Source organism: Hyperoodon ampullatus (assembly GCF_949752795.1).
Source record: "Hyperoodon ampullatus genome assembly, chromosome: 1".
NCBI lineage: Eukaryota > Metazoa > Chordata > Mammalia > Artiodactyla > Ziphiidae > Hyperoodon > Hyperoodon ampullatus.
Window position 1 is genome coordinate 3,875,151 of NC_136914.1, and position 18,737 is coordinate 3,893,887.

The following is an 18,737-nucleotide window of genomic DNA, read 5'->3' on the forward strand; positions in this document are numbered from 1 at the left end:
TAAATAGAGCGGTCAGGGGAGGCATCACTGAGGTGATTTCTGAGCAGGAATTTGAGGAAAGAGAGGCAGTGAGCCAGGGGGTTATCTGGGATAAAGGTGTTGAAGCACAGAGCATAACTTACAAGGTTCCTGAGCAGGGGTGTGTGTGGGATATTTGAGAAACACTGAAGCCAGAGCAGAGTGGGCCGGGGCTCCAGTGATAGGAAATGAGGTCAGACAGGGAACAAGGCCAGACCACGTGGGCCCTCCTAGGCTACTGTGAGGCCTTTGGTTTCTATTCTAAGTAGAATGGCAACAGTTTGACCTGACTTAAAGTTTTAAATGGAACCCATTGGCTACTGGATTGAGAACGGTCAGGGGTAGAAACAGGGAGACCAGTCAGAAAACTACTGCAGTCATTTGGGCAGGAGGGGATGGTGGCTTTGGACCAGGGCCATTGAGACAGAAGTGGTAAGAAGTGGCAGATTCTGGTTGCATTTTAAAGGCAGAGCGAATGGGACCTGCTGATGGATTGGTTGTGGGTAGGAGTCGATAATGACTCCAAGGTTTTTGGCCTGAGCCCCCGGAAGTGTAGGCTATCCATTTACTGAGATGGGGTGCACGGTAGGGGGAGGAGGTTGTTGAGGGGTAGACAAGAAGTACATTCATAGGCATGTTAAGTTTAAGATGCTTGATCGGGACTTCCCTGGTGGTCCAGTGGTTAGGAATCCGCCTTCCAATGCAGGGGACGAGGGTTTGATCCCTGGTCGGGGAACTAAGATCCCACATGCCGTGGGGCAACTAAGCCCGTGCACCGCAACTACTGAGCCCACACACCTCAAACTACACGTAGAGAGCCCACATGCCGCCAACTACAGAGCCCATGCGCTCTGGAGCCCACCCGCCACAGCTAGGGAGAAGCCCACACACCGCAAGCAAGAGCCTGCACTCCGCAACAAAAGGTCCCACACGCCGCAACGGAGATCCCGAGTGCCGCAACTAAGGCCCAACACAGCCAAAAATAAATAAATAAAATATTTTTTTAAAAAAAAAGATGCTTGATAGATGTCCAACTGGAGATGTCCACTAGGCAGTTGAATATACCATTCTGGAATGAGGAGATTCCACAACCTGAAGGGCTAGATTAGGGTGCTGTCAGCATGTCATAGTATTTAAAGCCAAGAGATGAGATAAGGTCATCTAGGGAGTGAACATAAATAAAACCCTCTGTGAGTTTTAAGGACTGATCACACCAAAGTTGGGATGAGATAAGCAGGAACCAATAAGAGACTGAGAGGAAAGCAGAGAGGAAGGCAGAGAACTGACAGAAGTATTCTGGAAGCCAAGTATGTAGAGAAAGTGTTTTAAGGAGGAAGAAGTGATTGGCTGCCAAGTGCTGCAAACAATGAAGAACCTACCATTGGATTTGGTATCGTGAAATGGATTCAAGAGAAAGAGGAGAGTAATTGGAGACGGCAAATAGAGGCAATTTTGAAGAGTAGGTTTGCTGTTAAAGGAGGTAGAGACACAGCTGGCAGAAGAACCTGGGTGGCGCAGAGTTTTTAGTTGTTTTGTTTTAAGATGAGGGAAATTACATCATGTTTGTGTGCTGATGGAATTATCCAGGAAAGGGGGAAATTGATGATGCAGGAGAGAATTACTGAAGTGGTGTCCTTGACAGACAGGAGGGGACTGAGCCTAACTCACTAGTAGGGGGTGAGGATGCTTAGATTGGAGCACAGACCGGTCTTTCCTACAAGAGCACGAGCAAGCCTGTGGGCACAGATGCCAGCTGGTGGGAGACGTGGTGGTAGAAGTCGTCTGCTGATGGCTTTCATTTCCTCAGTGAACTAGGAAAGCCATCATCTGCTGAGGATGGGAAGGGAAGTGTTGAGGACTTAAGAAGGAGTGAACTGAGTGTGGGAGATGAATGGACCAGAGAAACAGTAGTGTGACTGCTGAGCACAGAAAGTATCCACTTGAATATGAAGTGAAATTGGCATAGTCGTGTGTTCACAAGCAGTGTTCAGTAACATGGGTGGAGGCATCGAGAGGGCAGAGGTTGACTGGAACCGGGTTGAGGATTTCTGCCGAGCATGTGGTGAAGAGGGAGGGAGAAGGGAGTGATTATACTGATAAATCAGGAGCTTCAGCCAGAAAGGAGGGAAGTAAGGAATGGGGGGGGGTGTGCAGAGAGTAAAGCAAGGTAAAAACCAGTGGATTATACATCCTAATGGTGTTGAAAAATAGTGGAATTGGCATTTTTGCTATAAGGAGTGGAAGAGAGATAATTAACGTTCTGGGAAGGTGAGATGCTTAACATTGAGATCGTGGAGAGGGCGCAGTTCTTGGTGATCCTGAGGCCAGGGAAGACCACAGAAGTAGTATCTGAGGCTGGGTGAAAAGATCAGTTAGTCCTGAAGGCGGATTATGCTGGAAAGGCAGTGAATGTTAGGCTTATCAGGAGCACGCAGAGATCCGTGGCTCTCCTTTCACTTTCCCTGGGTCCTTCATTGTGAGGACCAAGATAGATTTCAACCCATGTTTATGGTTCCAAAGTCAGTGCTCTTTCCGCTTCTCCAGGAGTCTATTTTCTGTTGACTTTTATCATTGGAAGAAATTCTTGATGCTCAAAGAAGTTTTTGCTAATCTTAGATCTAAATATCTCCTGACTGGATTATGCATGTTTGAACATGTAAAAATATTTTCATGTTAAATTAAGTTTAATCTTTTACTAAATGTTCCCTATTGTATCCGGAGAACTTTGAAGCAAGGATCAGAAATCAGATGACACTAATGCTTCCTAATTAAAGAAATTTCTACTTAATGGTAACTAAAAATATATTGGCTGGACTTCTAGTCAGCTGGTCAGCCCTAAATTCCTGAACATTATGGGTAAAACACTTTGTCCAGTTTAGAAATAGCCAGACTCTTATTAGGAGAAAAAAAGAAATTAAGAAAATGAAAATTATTTAAAACTATTTTATTGTTAGAGAACAAGGTTAACGTGAAATAAGGAAGAATGGCAATCTCTGATGTGTCAGAAGGCAGGGTGATCATATTTTAGTATTTGCTTCCTATTGCTTGCTGCCCATGGGGCTATTAAGTATAAGTGTTTCTGGAAGTCTCAGTACTGAAGATAGGAAAATGAGAACAATCATACTGCTTTTTTTCCATGAGTACCAGGTAGCTTTAATGAGTGATGAGAAAATTATACCACTTGTGCACAGCACCACATTGTTTTCTCAAAAGTAAAGAACCTTTTAATATAATATAGTCACATTATATGCAATTCGACTCAAGATTTGACTCTACTGTATTATTTGATACATATAAAATAGATGCATCTTTCCATAAACATTAAGGTTATAGACTTGTCCTATTAAAATGGAGGGGCAAGAGGTGGCAGCAGGGATTGACTCTAAATGGGCAGAAGGGATCTTTTTAGGGTGATGGGAATGTTTGAAAATGATTGTGATAATGAATGCACAACTCTGTAAATTTACTAAAAATCATTGAATTGTACGCTTCAGACAGGTAAATTTTATGGCATGTAAATTGTGCTTCAGTAAAGCTGTTAATTTTTTTTAATGAAATGGAAAGTATGTGACCACAGCTGACCCCGGAAGACAGAAAATCTGAAAGAAAATTAATTATTGATGAAATAAAGCTGTTAAAGAGCTACCCTCCCTTCCCTCTCCTTCAGGTTCACAAGGCACATCTGTCACACCTTAACAGATCATCCCAATATGATTTTTTTTTTTTTTTTTTTTTTTTGGTACGCGGGCCTCTCACTGCTGTGGCCTCTCCCGTTGCGGAGCACAGGCTCCGGACGCGCAGGCTCAGTGGCCATGGGTCACGGGCCCAGCCGCTCCGCAACATGTGGGATCTTCCCGGACCGGGGCACAAACCCATGTCCCCCGCATCGGCAGGCGGACTCTCAACCACTGCGCCACCAGGGAAGCCCCCAATATGATTTTAAACTGTTTCAGAAGATAGAAAATGAAGGGAAGTTTCCATATTCCTTTTTATGGAAGGGAAAATAACGTTGATATTGAAACAAGGAAAAGATATTTCTCCTAAAAGAAAAACAGAGATGTTTTGCTGTGAATATTGGAAGAAAAATTATAAAATAGAATTCAGTATCACATTTGAAAAGTAACATACAAAACAGCAATGTAGTATATGCTGAATAGTTTGGGCTCTGGAGCTGGACTGGCTTGGAATCCCAGTACTAGGACCTAGCTTCGTGACCTCAGCAAAGTAACTCAACTTCTTCCTTTCTCATCAGTAAAGTGGGACCAGTAAATAAGAGGACTTACTTCATAGGGTTCTTGTGAAGGCTGAAAGAGTAAAGCACTTAAGTAAGTGCCTGACACTCAGTAGATGTTGAATGTGATAATAACTGCATAGCTTATAAAAGGATGAATGTGTCAGAATTTATTTTGTCATTCCTCTATTGTTGATCACTTGGATTTGCTATTATAAAGAACTGTGCAGGGCTTCCCTGGTGGCGCAGTGGTTGAGAGTCCGCCTGCCGATGCAGGGGACATGGGTTCGTGCCCCGATCCGGGAAGATCCCACGTGCCGCGGAGCGGCTGGGCCCGTGAGCCATGGCCGCTGGGCCTGCGCGTCCGGAGCCTGTGCTCCGCAACGGGAGAGGCCACAGCAGTGAGAGGCCCGCATACCGCAAAAAAAAAAAAAAAAAGAACTGTGCAATAATTATCTTCATAGGGAAATTTCCCTCACTTTTCTCTCCTGAAGATAGATCTTTAGGAGTAGCATTTTGGAGAAAAAGCCATAAACTTTTAAAAAAAAGTTATTGAAGTATAATTGATTTACAGTGTTGTGTTAATTTCTGCTGTATAGCAAAGTGATGCAGTTACACATATATATTTAAGTTCTTTTTCATGTTCTTTTCCGTTATGGTTTGTCACAGGATATTGAATATAGTTCCCTGTGCTGTACAGGAGGACCTCGTTGTTTATCTATTCTATATATTGATGTAATATATAGTTTGCATGTGCTAATCCCAAACTCCCAATCCATCCCATCCCTCCCCCACTCCCTTCCCCCTTGGCAACCACAAGTCTGTTCTCTATGTCTGTGAGTCTGTTTCTGTTTTGTAGATAAATTCATTTGTGTCATATTTTAGATTCCACATACAAGTGATATCATATGGTATTTGTCTTTCTCTTTTTGACATACTGCACTTAGTATGATAATCTCTAGGTCTATCCATATTGCTGCAAATGGCATTATTTCATTTGTTTTTATGGAAAAGCCGTAAACTTTTTTTTTTTTTTTTTGCGGTATGTGGGCCTCTCACTGTTGTGGACTCTCCCGTTGCGGAGCACAGGCTCCGGACGCGCAGGCTCGGCGGCCGTGGCTCACGGGCCCAGCCGCTCCGCGGCATGTGGGATCTTCCCGGACAGGGGCACGAACCCGCGTCCCCTGCATCGGCAGGCGGACTCTCAACCACTGCGCCACCAGGGAAGCCCAATTAGAATATCTTAAATGTTCCCTTTTATTCCGTAAATTTTCTTTCTTTTTGATCCAGAGATGATCATACATTTTGGTCTTTCTATTTTTATATCATTGATTTTCCATAGATGTTTGCTTATCATTGGTTGTAGGTACATGTTTATGAATAAAAGACTAAATTGATTGGTATAGGTAGTGGGTTTGTTTCTCCAGAAATGCTTTCTTCTGGATGATGTAATTGCCTGTGTCAACAGGTATAGTAATGGGTGTACCAGTAATAGGTGGGCTTTCCTGTAGGGGAGGAGGAAGGCAAGCTCAGGACCCCCCCCAAATTGCCAAAATAAGGAAGGGGTTAAATGTATCTGGAGATGGAGTAGTTGACTGTATTTTACCTCTAGGACATGTCTTTCTTCTCCATCTCTCAATTTCTGGGACTGAAGTTACCGTAAATCGTAAATTACCTTAAACTCTAGTCTTTCTCCCTGGCAAGCCCCAGGTCCCCCACAGGGAATCTTCCCAGGCAGATCACCAACTTTGTGTGGACAGTAGTTTTCTGCCTTTAGCTCAAAAGGGAAGCCTTGACTGACTATTAAGGTGTAATTGGTTGTGGGATGGTCTGGGCGCTGCTGAGTAGCTGGATCTGGTGACCTGAATGCAGCTCTTTAATTAAGTGTCTTTTTGGTTGCTTCAGGGCCTACTTTTTATTCTTTGATGCAGAAGGAGCTCCCTAGGGAGAATTCCTGTTTAACCTCTGATGTCTTGGACCCTGGTTTCTCAGGCTCTCTGATCCCTTGATGACTCTCATTCTTGGTTTGTTTGTTTGTTTGTTATGGTTCCATTCAGTTTTTGAAGTTCTATTTTATTGTCATTTCACATTTAGAGGGAGGGGAGGTGGATGTAACTACTTATTCAGCCATCTTGAATGAGTCAAGTAAACATTTCCATGTGATTTTTCACTTAGAAGCCTCACACTTAATATATCCTAACCCTAAAATCCCCCTGCCTGTTCTCTCATCTTGCTTTTCTGCTAACCTCAGTTACTGCTAGCAGATGCCCCGTACCATGTCATTACTGCCGCTTCCTCCTGCAAAACCGTACCGTCCATTCCTAATGCTGTCGTATCCCCTCAACCTTCCCACTTTCATTTCTTCTTACTCTCTCCTTACGTCTGCTTTTAATCCTGGTTTATACTGTTGTTAGTGGTCTCTCTGCTTCCATTCCCCACCCCTCTACCAAGTCCATCCTACCAGGTTACCTTTCCTCCATTGCCTACAGAAAAGTACAGATGCTAAGGCATGACATCCATGAATTGCTGCAAGTGATCCTGAATTAATTTTGTAATATTATCTCCCAGTATATTTTCCTCACACCTTGAGGTCTGCCTACAACTGGATTACTCAACACTTTCCCTCAGTTCTTCGCACTGTCACACTTTTGTACATATGATTGTCCTAAACTTAGATGGATGCACTTCATCCGTTTTTACTTCTCAAATTTTGCCAACCTAAAGTGATGCTCAGGGAATTCCCTGGCGGAATTCAGGGACTCATGTGGCTAGGACTCAGCGCGTTCACTGCCATGGGCCCAGATTCAATCCCTGGTCAGGGAACTAAGATTCCACAAGCCACGAGGGGCAGCCACATGAATGAATGAATGAATGAATGAATGAATACTGTTTTAAAAAAAGTGTTGCTCAAATCAAATGCTATCTACTCTGGGAGGCCTTTGGAGATGTCTTAGTCACAACTAAACCTCTTATAATTCTGTATTTTGGTAGCTCTTGGGCATTCATTTATTTTGATATTCACCATTTGATTATTCACTAGCAACTGTGTAAGTCCAAGTAATTTGCATGTCAGCTAATGCAGGAATTTTTTAATTCCTGCTGCAAGGTAAGTACAGCTGTGCAAGTGATTGATAAAACTGTAGTGAAAGATGAAAATGCAGTTGACTCATGCTACAAAGATATACACAGGAAATACATGGATTTTGATGAAATTGTTATTTGGGAGAGGTCTGGGAATTTGTGCAAATATTTTTGTTGAAGACTTTGCAGATTCTCACAATTCTTCTTGATATGTCAATCAAGAATGTTAAGGGTTTTATGTACTTTCTGTATTCGCATTATGCTTTAGAAATTGTTCTTACAGTCCTCAACATGGATTGTGAGTTTGTCGAAAGCAGATTTTGTTGTGTTCCAGCTGTATTCCTTAATCTCTTATCCTCCAAGACAGTCAGCATTATCTTTGTTTCTTTTTTCTCTGGCCCCAGAGCTTAGTAGATCAGAGAGCTCTCTACCTGAGCAAACGGGGCCAGAAAGTGGCTAAGATCATCTCACTCACCTGCATCTGCTGGTGTTTCATTTACAGCTCTGTGAGGAGAAAGCACACAACACCTTACTTTGGTTTCTGACAACGTTGAATAGGTCCTGTATTTCATCCCTATATTGCTGGATTTGTCCCCTGATCAAATGATCACTCTGTTTTTCAGACCTAATTTTTAACTGCTTGTGGCACGTGGGTTAATCCATGAATGATGCAAACAAACATATTTCACCATGTGCCCATGAGTCTGGGTGTGGAGTAGTGTGGTGATGACAGGCAAACCCAAGATATCTGAAAGTCTGGTGTGCATAAATGATACACCAGCTGCCCCAGAGCCAATTTCTGGTCATGTGGCTAATATATCTTATAATTCTTCCTCCTCATCCCCCAATGTTTGTATGTCTTAGCTGTCATTAAGAGTGGACTTTGCATTGCAATAAAAAAGACAGCTAATTGTATTTGAAAAGAAAATCAGCAACATCCAGATTGGTATCCTATAAAAATATAATAATTCTCTGAGGTCACTTTATTCTTTTTTAAAAATTTCACTCCGAGGGCACAAGAATTAACAACAAACAGTATTCCAACAGAATTCAAGCTTGTCTCACAATCTTTTAATTTTTAAATGAATTGTCCCTCCCATCATGCACCTGTGTCCATACTCTGTTGAGCCCATAAATTTCATGTTAGTAGCATAAGATTATTGAGAGCACGAGGTAGTGAATTAAAACTGTTTGCCCAGCTGTCCACTTTGCAGAGGTGTTGGAGAGGTTTCATGCCAGTATATTCAATGACAGATACTTAGGTTTCCCTACTGTGTAAGGGGCTCTGCCAGGCATGACAGGGTACGTAAGGCCCTGTCTTAGAGGAACTGATAGTGGTGGAAGCGTGAAGACATGAAGAGAATTATAATGTGAGTCAAAATGTGATAAGTGCCAACAGGTGTGGGGCACTGTGTGTGTTGGCGGGGGTGGGAGGCCTGGGGGGTTGGAGGGAGAGCATTATCTCTGCCCGTGGGAAACAAATAAGCTTCAAAGCAAAGATGGCAGATGCCTCTCGGGCCTCCTCTCACCCCAAGTTCCTGTGTGTTAAGAACTGTGAAGACTCGGAACTGAGCCACACAGCTGAAGAGCAGGAGGCCACTGGGCATGCTCCTTGTCTGTGTTCCAGTAGCCTTTGAAGGTGCCTGTGTGGATGGTACTTTGTTAACGGAGTGGAGAGGAGGGAGCTTGGTGGGCCCGAACTTGCAAGAAGCCGTGTGTTGTTGTACAGAGAATACATTCTCTACCCGTCAGTAAGGTAACGTGGCCAGGCTTGGATGTGACCTAATTGATTAAAAGAAAAAAAAAGTTTTTCATAATTCTAGATTAGAGGCCAAGGCTGCCCCACTGTGGATAAAAATAAGACTCCGATCAGAAAACTCCTCAACCATGTAGGAAAGGTTTGCACATCAGAGTGAGGTGTGTGGTGTTTGGAATAATGTGATTTTCCCTTTGTTTCCTGCTTGCCCAGATAAGGGAGTCTCTTGGTTCCAGTGGTTTCTGATATTTGCTCACTTTGCAGAGTCAGTTCTACCAAAAACCTTGTTGCGACATCTGCAAATTCATCCTGAGCTAAAGGGAGAGGAACAGTAAGAATGGACCTTTTTGCCCTTTAAGGGGGAAAAGAATCATCTTTATTTTTACCCTAAGAGCTGAAAAGGCAACCTGTGGTTAGAGATGTTACCTACCCTTTGACACCTGAAATAACACATTTTAATCTTTGTTTTCTGGATTCTTATAGAAGAAATCCATAGAATCCTAAAATATGGAGGCAGATTTCAGTAATTTCATAAACAGATAAAATACCTATATTTAATCTATTTAGTTTCTGTCCTTATATCACTCATTCATCCTTCTCAGGAAATTCATGTTAGAATCTTGAGTCTCAGAAAATGACTGTGAGGGCTTAACACCTTCAGGATGAACTCGGATTGGGAAAAGGCTTCAGGGGATGGGAGGGGTGGTGATCCTTGGTTGGCACAGTTTTTCATCCTGAAGGGACTACCTGTGTCTGCCTTTTCGTTCTCTTTCTTCCTTCTGCTGCTTACTTTCAGGGCTTATTTATCACTGCTGTCAGAGGCTACAGTGGGAAAATGAAAAAAAAGGGAAAATCATATGTATTCATTTTTCGTAGTAGCCCTTGGTTCAAAAGAAGGGGAAGGGAAAGAGGCTGGAGCCGTTGGGTCAAGGAAGATTTTGGAAATTATTTATTAGTGCATTCCTGTCCTCTTCACCACTAATAAGCAAGAAAAAAATCCTGCAGAATTTCAAAATCCATATTGGACAAAGGATGATTAACCTTTTAGATAATTCTATTCACAATATTATGAACTCTATGAATATTCTGTATCCCCCATATTATCATCATAATAGTAAACATTTATTGAGCATTTATCATGGTCAGCCACAATGCTATCCTTTGTATGCATCTCTTCATTTAATCCTTGTTCAGCTTGATAAGATGAGTACTACTATGACATGTCCCCCTTTTACGTGTGGATGCTGAGGCTTACAAAGGCTAACTATCTTGCTAAGGTCATTCAGGTAATATACAAACAGTGGAGCAAGAACTCAAAACAAGGCCTGTCTGACCTAGAGTTCCTGCCCTGAACCTCTATCTAGGTTGTCATCCTGAAATAGCAACTGATTTCCCATTATGGGTAAGACCCGGTAGTAAAGACCTGGAAGCACTACATGCACAAACCTTCTTCGTGGAACCTGTAATTCTAAAATGCACAAATTAACCCAAACAATGCAAAATCAAAGATAAATAAGTGACGGGATTGAAGGAAGGACACATTTAATATAATCTTCAAAGATCAGGGTTTAACCCGATCGGGTTGGGGGATTTGTTCATCATTAGTTCCTTCTCCTTTTTGCGTTTGGGTACCGTGCCTGGCCCTACATCAGCTGGAGTTCAGTTAATTAGAGAAGTGCCATCTACATGTCAGGGGTGGCGCTGGACGTGGAGATGCAAATACTAGCTCTGTAAAGGGGCCTTGGGTTCCCAGGGGAGTGGATGGTGCTAATGAAATAACATTGTTCATGCTAAGGTACTAGATATCAAGTCTGATTTTGTACGAAATGTTTCCTCTTCAAATTAGTTTGGGAAATGCTAGTTAAAATCGAACAGATTTTTTTAATTGTAATATTTCTTAGAGCCTTTAAGATACTAATATGCTTTGTGACTACCCCAGAGGTTTTTAGAATTTAGGAAACACTGAAAGCAATCCCTGTTATTGGGTCACTTTCTCAGGTTACCTTTCTTGTAGCATATCTTATTCCAGGTAAAATTTATGCCTCCTTTAGAAAAACCCTTAGGAGTGGCCTAATATTTTGAATATGGGTCTAATATTTTTAACTTGGCAGTTGGGGGAATAGAGATTTTTTTTTTTTTTTTTTTTTCGGTATGCGGGCCTCTCACTGTTGTGGCCTCTCCCGTTGTGGAGCACAGGCTCCGGACGCGCAGGCTCAGCGGCCATGGCTCACGGGCCCAGCCGCTCCGCGGCATGTGGGATCTTCCCAGACCCGGGCACGAACCCGCATCCCCTGCATCGGCAGGCGGACTCTCAACCAATGCGCCACCAGGGAAGCCCTAGAGATTTTTTTTTAACTAAAAGTTCTTTTTATCCCATCTTAAATCACAAGTTTCACTTGCTGAAAAGAGTGAGATTTTGTAACAAGAAGAGTTACAAAGGGGGCTTCCCTGGTGGCGCAGTGGTTAAGAATCCGCCTGCCAATGCAGGGGACATGGGTTCAAGCCCTGGTCCAGGAAGATCCCACATGCCACGGAGCAGCTAAGCCTGTGCGCCACAACTACTGAGCCTGCGCTCTAAAGCCTGTGAGCCACAACTACTGAGCCCACGTGCCACAACTACTGAAGCCCGTGAGCCTAGAGCCTATGCTCCGCAACGAAGAGTAGCCCCTGCTCACCACAACTAGAGAAAGCCCATGCGCAGCAACGAAGACCCAATGCAGCCAAAAATAAATAAAATATATAAATTTATTTTAAAAAAGGAGTTGCAAAAGTAATTATTAAGAGACTCACTAGGGAGCTTGAGGTGGGAGCAGCAGGGAGTGTTGAGGACACCTTGCTGCGAAGCCTGCTTCCGTCTACTCCCCTCATCACCTTGCCTCCCAGGACCTGAGTGGCTCTGATGAAATGCCCATCTTCCAGAGGTCTCTACCGAATTCACTTTGAGGTGAACGTGGGCAGTGTAGATGGTGGCTCTGATGTTTCATCTGTGAAACTAACATAAAAAACTCAAATCATATAAAGCCTCTTTCAGTAGTGAGTTGCACTCAACAATCAAAATGATTCAGTTGAACTATTTAAGGAAGAATTATTAAAAAGAAGTAGCAGCCTGTTATCAAATAGCTGATTCTTCTTCCAGTGCAAATGTGCTATGTAGTTTTTTTTTTTTTCTCCTGTGTGTAGTTTGGTTTGGTGAGAGCTGCTTTGAGACAGAAGAATAGACCAAATGTGGATTGTTTTAGGGCAGAGGTGATTCTTAAATCACTAGGGTGTTTATAAAAAGTAAAAATGTTTGGGGGGCTTCCCTGGTGGCACAGTGGTTGAGAGTCCGCCTGCCGATGCAGGGGACACGGGTTCGTGCCCCGGTCCGGGAGGATCCCACGTGCCGCGGAGTGGCTGGGCCCTTGAGCCATGGCCGCTGAGCCTGCGCCTCCAGAGCCTGTGCTCCGCAACGGGAGAGGCCACAGCAGTGAGAGGCCCACGTACCGCAAAAAAAAAAAAAAAAAAAAAAAATGTTTGGGAATTCTTAGGAAGGCACATTTTCCAGCAATATCAGATGTATCAGTGAACCAACCACAGCCTAAAGAATGCAGCGCAGGAAAGGAAAGGGCTTGGGAGGGCATTGGGTATTACCATTATCAACAAACATTTACGAGGGGCAGTCTGTCAAGCAGAGTCTAAGAGTTCTGCCTTCATCAGACACACTGATAGGATAAGGGGGTAGACAGATGCCTAAAGCTAAATAATAATACAGTATTATTTAGTATTGCTAAATGTCGAGTGAATGGTATAGATAGTACGAGAGTTCAGGTAGGATGTGGTAGGCAGAATAATGCTCTCCCCTCAGAGATGTCATGTCCTAATCCCTGGCACTTGTGATCACGTTGTATTGCATGGCAAAGAGGAATTAAGGTTCCTCATCAACTGATCTTGATGTAACATTATTTTGGATTATCCCGGCAGCCCCAATGTAGTCAATAATAAGGCTTCTCCACAATGGAAGAGGGAGTCGGAGGAAGAGGTCAGGGTCAGAGACTTAAAGATGCTACATTGTTGGAGGAAGAGGCCACAAGCCCAGGAATGCAGGTGACCTCGAGATGTTGGAAAAGACAAGGAAACTGATTCTTCCCTAGGACCTCCAAAAGGAATATAGCCGTGCACACACCTTGATTTTAGCCTTGTAAGACCTACTTTGACTTCTCACCTCTAGAACTATAAGGTAATACATCTTCGTTGTTCTAAGCCACAAAGGTTAAAGTGATTTGTTACAGCAGCAACAGGAAACTAATACAAGGATGCTAAAGAGGAAGAGGAGTCGGGGCAGTTTCATGAAGAAGGTGGTTCTTGAGCCAGGCATGAAAGATAATAAGAATAGTCGTAACAGGGGAGTTCCCTAGTGGCCTAGTGGTTAGGATTCTGGGCTGTGGCCTGGGTTCAATCCCTGGTCAGGGAACCAGACCCTGCAATCTGTGCAGCATGCCAGAAAAGAAAAAAGAATAGTCGTGGCAGAATTCGACTTGTAAAACTTATGTTCCAGGTACTGCGCTAAGCTCTTTATACACTTTAATTCATTTATCCTCACAAAAACTCTACAAAGATAGTATTCTTCCCCATTTTGTAGATAGAAAACTGAGATGTAGAGAGGTTAAGTAACTTGTGCAATCACTACTCTGCAGGACTAGTCACTCCACCTAGTTAATAGCTGGCCTTTTAACACCAGGTGCCAGCTGACATTTATTATTATGCACAGGCAGCGTTCTAAGGATGTCACTGTCATTACCTCATGGAGTCCTCTCAGAGTCTGGGGCACATAGTAATTTGTAATTTTTCTGAGGCATGGACTTATCTGGCCAGGAATACGGCTGTATTGGAGGGGAAGAGACAGGAACCAGAATATTCGATCAAGACACAACCATTCATACAAGTGCTGATCAGATCCTAAAATGCAGGTAAAGGCAGCAGGCATGGGAAGGAGAAAACAAGATTCCAGAGACAGTCTGCTTCTTTGGTGAAACATAACTTCCACGTGGAAAAAACTTCCCTTCCCTCTCTAATTTCTCTCCCCCTGTGATTTTAGCGTGCTTCATTTGAATGAGTTGAGGCACTTTATAATTAGAATTAATGAAAGGTATCAGTATTGGCAGTGCTGTAGACTAGACTTTTCCACTTATCCACAGAAGCGTGGGCAGCGCTTATGTAAATACACCTCAACTTCTCTCGTGCAATGGTCACTCACAGATGTTCTTTCATTCCTTGGACCAAGAGAGTAGTAACTTTCTTGCTTAAGTTCAACAACAACAGATACATATGTATTGAAAACCTACCATTTAAAAGAGCAATATACTAGTCACTGTGAGAGTCTCAAAAGTGGCTAAAAATCAGTCTGGAAACACACCTGAATGAGGGTGGTGAAATGGAATTAGAAAGAGGAGGTGAGGGACTTCCCTGGTGGCCCAGTGGTTGAGAAGCCTGCCAGTGCAGGGGACACAGGTTTGAGCCCTGGTCCAGGAAGCTTCCACATGCTGCTAAGCAACTAAGCCCGCAAGCCACAACTACTGAACCTGCATGCCACAACTACTGAAGCCCGTGCAACCTAGAGCCTATGCACCACAACTACTGAGCCCATATGCCGCAACTACTGAAGCCCGCACACTCTAGGGCCTGTGTGCTTCAACTACTGAGCCTGTGTGCCACAACTACTGAAGCCCGCGTGCCCTAGAGCCCATGTGCCACCACTACTGAGCCCACGCGCCGCAACTACTGAAGCCTGCACACTCCAGGGCCCGTGTGTCACAAATACTGAGCCCGTGTGCCACAACTACTGAAGCCCACATGCCCTAGAGCCCATGTGCCACAGCTACTGAGCCCACGCATCGCAACTACTGAAGCCTGCACACTCTAGGGCCTGTGTGCCGCAACTACTGAAGCCTGCACACTCTAGGGCCCGTGTGCCGCAAATACTGAGCCCGTGTGCCACAACTACTGAAGCCCACATGCCCTAGAGCCCATGTGCCACAGCTACTGAGCCCATGCGCCACAACTACTGAAGCCCGCACACTCTAGGGCCCGTGTGCTGCAACTACTGAGCCCGTGTGCCACAACTACTGAAGCCCGCGCGCCCTAGAGCCCATGTGCCACAGCTACTGAGCCCACGCGCTGCAACTACCAAAGCCCGCACACTCTAGGGCCCGTGTGCCGCAACTACTGAGCCCGCATGCGGCAACTACTGAAGACCCTGTGCCTAGGGCCTGTGATCCACAACAAGAGAGGCCACCGCAATGAGAGACCTGCATGCTGCAACGAAGAGTAGCCCCTGCTCGCCACAACTAGAGAAAGCCCAAGCGCAGCAACAAGGACCCAACACAGCCAAAAAAAAAAAAAGAAAGAGGAGGTGAATAGGTATTAGCTGGTGTCAGTAATTTCTAGAACGAATGCTGGATTTTTTTCAAGTAGACATATTTGCCATTTTCTCAGCCTACATATAAGAACCATTTAAAGATTTTAGGAAAGCCTCTGAAACTCTCAACTGAGATATATAAAACTCCATTCATGGGCTTCCCTGGTGGCGCAGTGGTTGAGAGTCCGCCTGCCGGTGCAGGGGAGGCGGGTTCGTGCCCCGGTCTGGGAGGATCCCACATGCCGCGGAGCGGCTGGGCCCGTGAGCCATGGCCGCTGAGCCTGCGCGTCCGGAGCCTGTGCTCCGCAATGGGAGAGGCCGCAGCGGTGAGAGGCCCGCGTACCACAAAAAAAAAAAAAAAAAAAAAAAAAAAAAAAAAAAAAACTCCATTCATGTTCTATTTGAGTAGAACCAGTTTTGCTATCTTTTAGAGTCATTAAAGTAGGATTTGTGAACCCTGCGTAGATACCCTGTCTTCTAATGGAGGGATTCATTGTTTTATTTATTCTGCTTCTCGTAAGTAAAGAGGCGATAATATCGTAGGTGCAAAGAATTCTTCAGAATGTGTGTATCTTTTAGTTAATACTGACAGGCATTGACCATTTTTTTTAAAAACATAAACTATTCATACATACTCCCAAGCCGGAGTATGTAAGTAATGCTTTGGAGTCTGATCCAGAATCCCTTCACAGATAATAGTCATTCTAAAGAGACATGTTAGTATTCCAATATGAGGTACAAGACAGATTCCCACTCTATGTATTTTCATTCCCATGGACTGTCTTCCCACTAATTTCAAAGAATGATTTAGGACCTTTTGTTGCTGACTTGAGCAAGTAGTGTAAGTCCCTACCCAGTGGGGTTTGATTTTTCTTTCCAGTTAAGTGATCAGAGCCAAATCCTCAAAGCCTGAATGTCTTACAGTGGATTCTAATAAGCTCTGAGTTGGCCATTCTTCTTAGTTTTAATCAAAGCAAAAGATGACATTTGCATTTTTGTCATCTTCATTTCAAAGTGTTTGTCATATTATTAGATTCAGAATCACCCTGAATAATTAGCATCAGTAGAATCTGTCTAGCCATTCCCAAAAAGCTGTCCCTACCAGAATAAGGGCCTATTTCTACAATGGTGGTACACCACCTAAATATATGAACATTGGAGTCGTGTATGTCCGATTACTTAGAACCAGGAGTCATCATGGCAGGAAAACGTGGGTAATCTGGAGTTCTCACACAGACCCATGGAAACTTCCCAGCACTCTCCTGATTCTTGGTGCCCTTGATGTGCACGTTGCCTCCTTTCCACGTCCTCACAACATTTACACACATCCAGGCTTCAGCACCCTTTGCACCAGTTCTGCCTACTTTCTGCCTTTGTTATTCTTGCAGGGTATTCTTCCATTTCCTCAATTAGCTTTATCAACTAGGAGACGTGGATGAATGGGGACAGGGAATGCAAGGTCTCTCGCTCTCCCGCTCTTTGTCTCTCCGTTGCGTGTCTGTGTGTGTGGGGGGGTGACATACACCTATGAAACCAACACACTTTCACACAGCCACCCAGTCATGCTGACCTTCACATTGAGAGTGTACTGCTCATTTTTGAGTGACCTAAAGATCATCACGCTCTACTTGGTGGGCCCCCAGAGTTAGTGCATTATCCACAGCAAATGTGCACCATTTGGCAACTAAATTTTAGAGTTAGGGCATTCTTATCTCTAATAACTCTTTTCTTTGTGGAAATGGTGAGACTTTGGGCTAGTAAGTTATTTGTGTGATTTCTAAATATGTAAAAGTTTGGGAAGCCTTTGCAAGTATATTCTAATTATTTAAAAATTAGAAACTCTGAAAAAAATTGGGGGGAGTGTGCCAAAGAGTATTTAATTTGAAATAAATAGAAACCATATGCTTAAAGCACTGTATATAGTCAAGATGAAATTTCTATGTTTGCTACAGATCTGTTCTCATTTTTCATAAGGGGATTTTAATCCAAATGTTTTATTATTGTTGGCAAGATCCAGACCCCAAATCTGCCCTCAGTGCTTTGTTTTGTTCAGTCTTAGCTTTTGGATCAAAATGACCACTTAACTATTTTGCCAGAAATTCAGTGTTACCACTAATGTATCTCTCGACAATTGTACAATAGCCTCGGCTATCATGAAAATTACTTTGCTTAAAATAAGTATATAAAAATATGTGTAGACACAGAGGTACACAACATACAGACAGTACATATTTATATGTTTTCAAGCTAAAAGATGGCTTATGGCAAAATGTGAAGTACAATTATTTGTATACTTTAAGAAAAAAGATCAAGCCAAGAACATGTATTTTAATTTGTTTTCCACTGCCAAGAGCTAGGGGCTGGGGAATATTGTGAGTAATGGATAATTTACCCTTACCCTCAAATGATCAAATATATGGGTCTTAGGAGTAACTGTTTATGCATATTTACATAGAAATGTAACACATGTAACGCTGAGTGAATTTGGTAGGAAATGTTTAAAATGTCCTCCAACAGATTATCAAGTTATTGTCTCAGATTTTAATTACTTCTCAATAGAGAAGTACAGTGGGGAGGTATTTGTATTTTCTTAGAGCAGAAAGTATTAAAATGACTGTAGAATTTCCTGTTTTAACCAGAAAAGAAGGAGAACCATGAGCCATTCACTTCCTGAATGGCCACATTCCAGCTGTGCAGACTGATCATAACACATCTGCCAATCAGAACAGGCCCTGGAGGGAAGCCCTCAGATGCTGGGTCTTGTTTACATGCATTGTGACTCTGTTTCTCCCTTCCTCCTGTGTGTTGTACGACTAGGAAGATTTGTAGGGGAATTCGCTATTACATGCCTAAAAAAACTGAACGAAACTAGGACCACAGCCACAGCAAATGGTGTTACGGGCAGACTTTTAGCTCATCCTTAGCCACAGGTAAGACTTGTTGCTTTGTTATGAGGATAGCTGATCTACATCTAGTTTCTAGCTTTACCTTGAGACATCATACTTTACTTCTGTTAGCAAAACTAACAGGCTAAAAGCTGAAGAGGAGCGATAGAAAAAATGAGTAAAATGTGCGCTGTATTCCTGACTTTAAATTTTTAGTACTCAACAAGTGAAAAACTCTGTTTTTATTTAAGGGAGGGGTAAACCAAGTTAAATTAAAACAAAAGTTTTAAAAGCGGCAGTAATACTCAGTGTGTAGAGAAATTGGAACCAGAAGCATATTAACCTTGTGCCTTTTGAAGAGCGTTATATCTT

The 18,737-nt window shown here is 43.2% G+C and overlaps 1 protein-coding gene across 1 annotated transcript in view; it reads left to right on the plus strand.

The window, feature by feature from the left end:
• The window catches only part of SH3D19 (SH3 domain containing 19), a 181,865-nt gene that overhangs the window by 47,334 nt on the left and 115,794 nt on the right, over positions 1-18,737 (plus strand). The window lies entirely within an intron of this gene.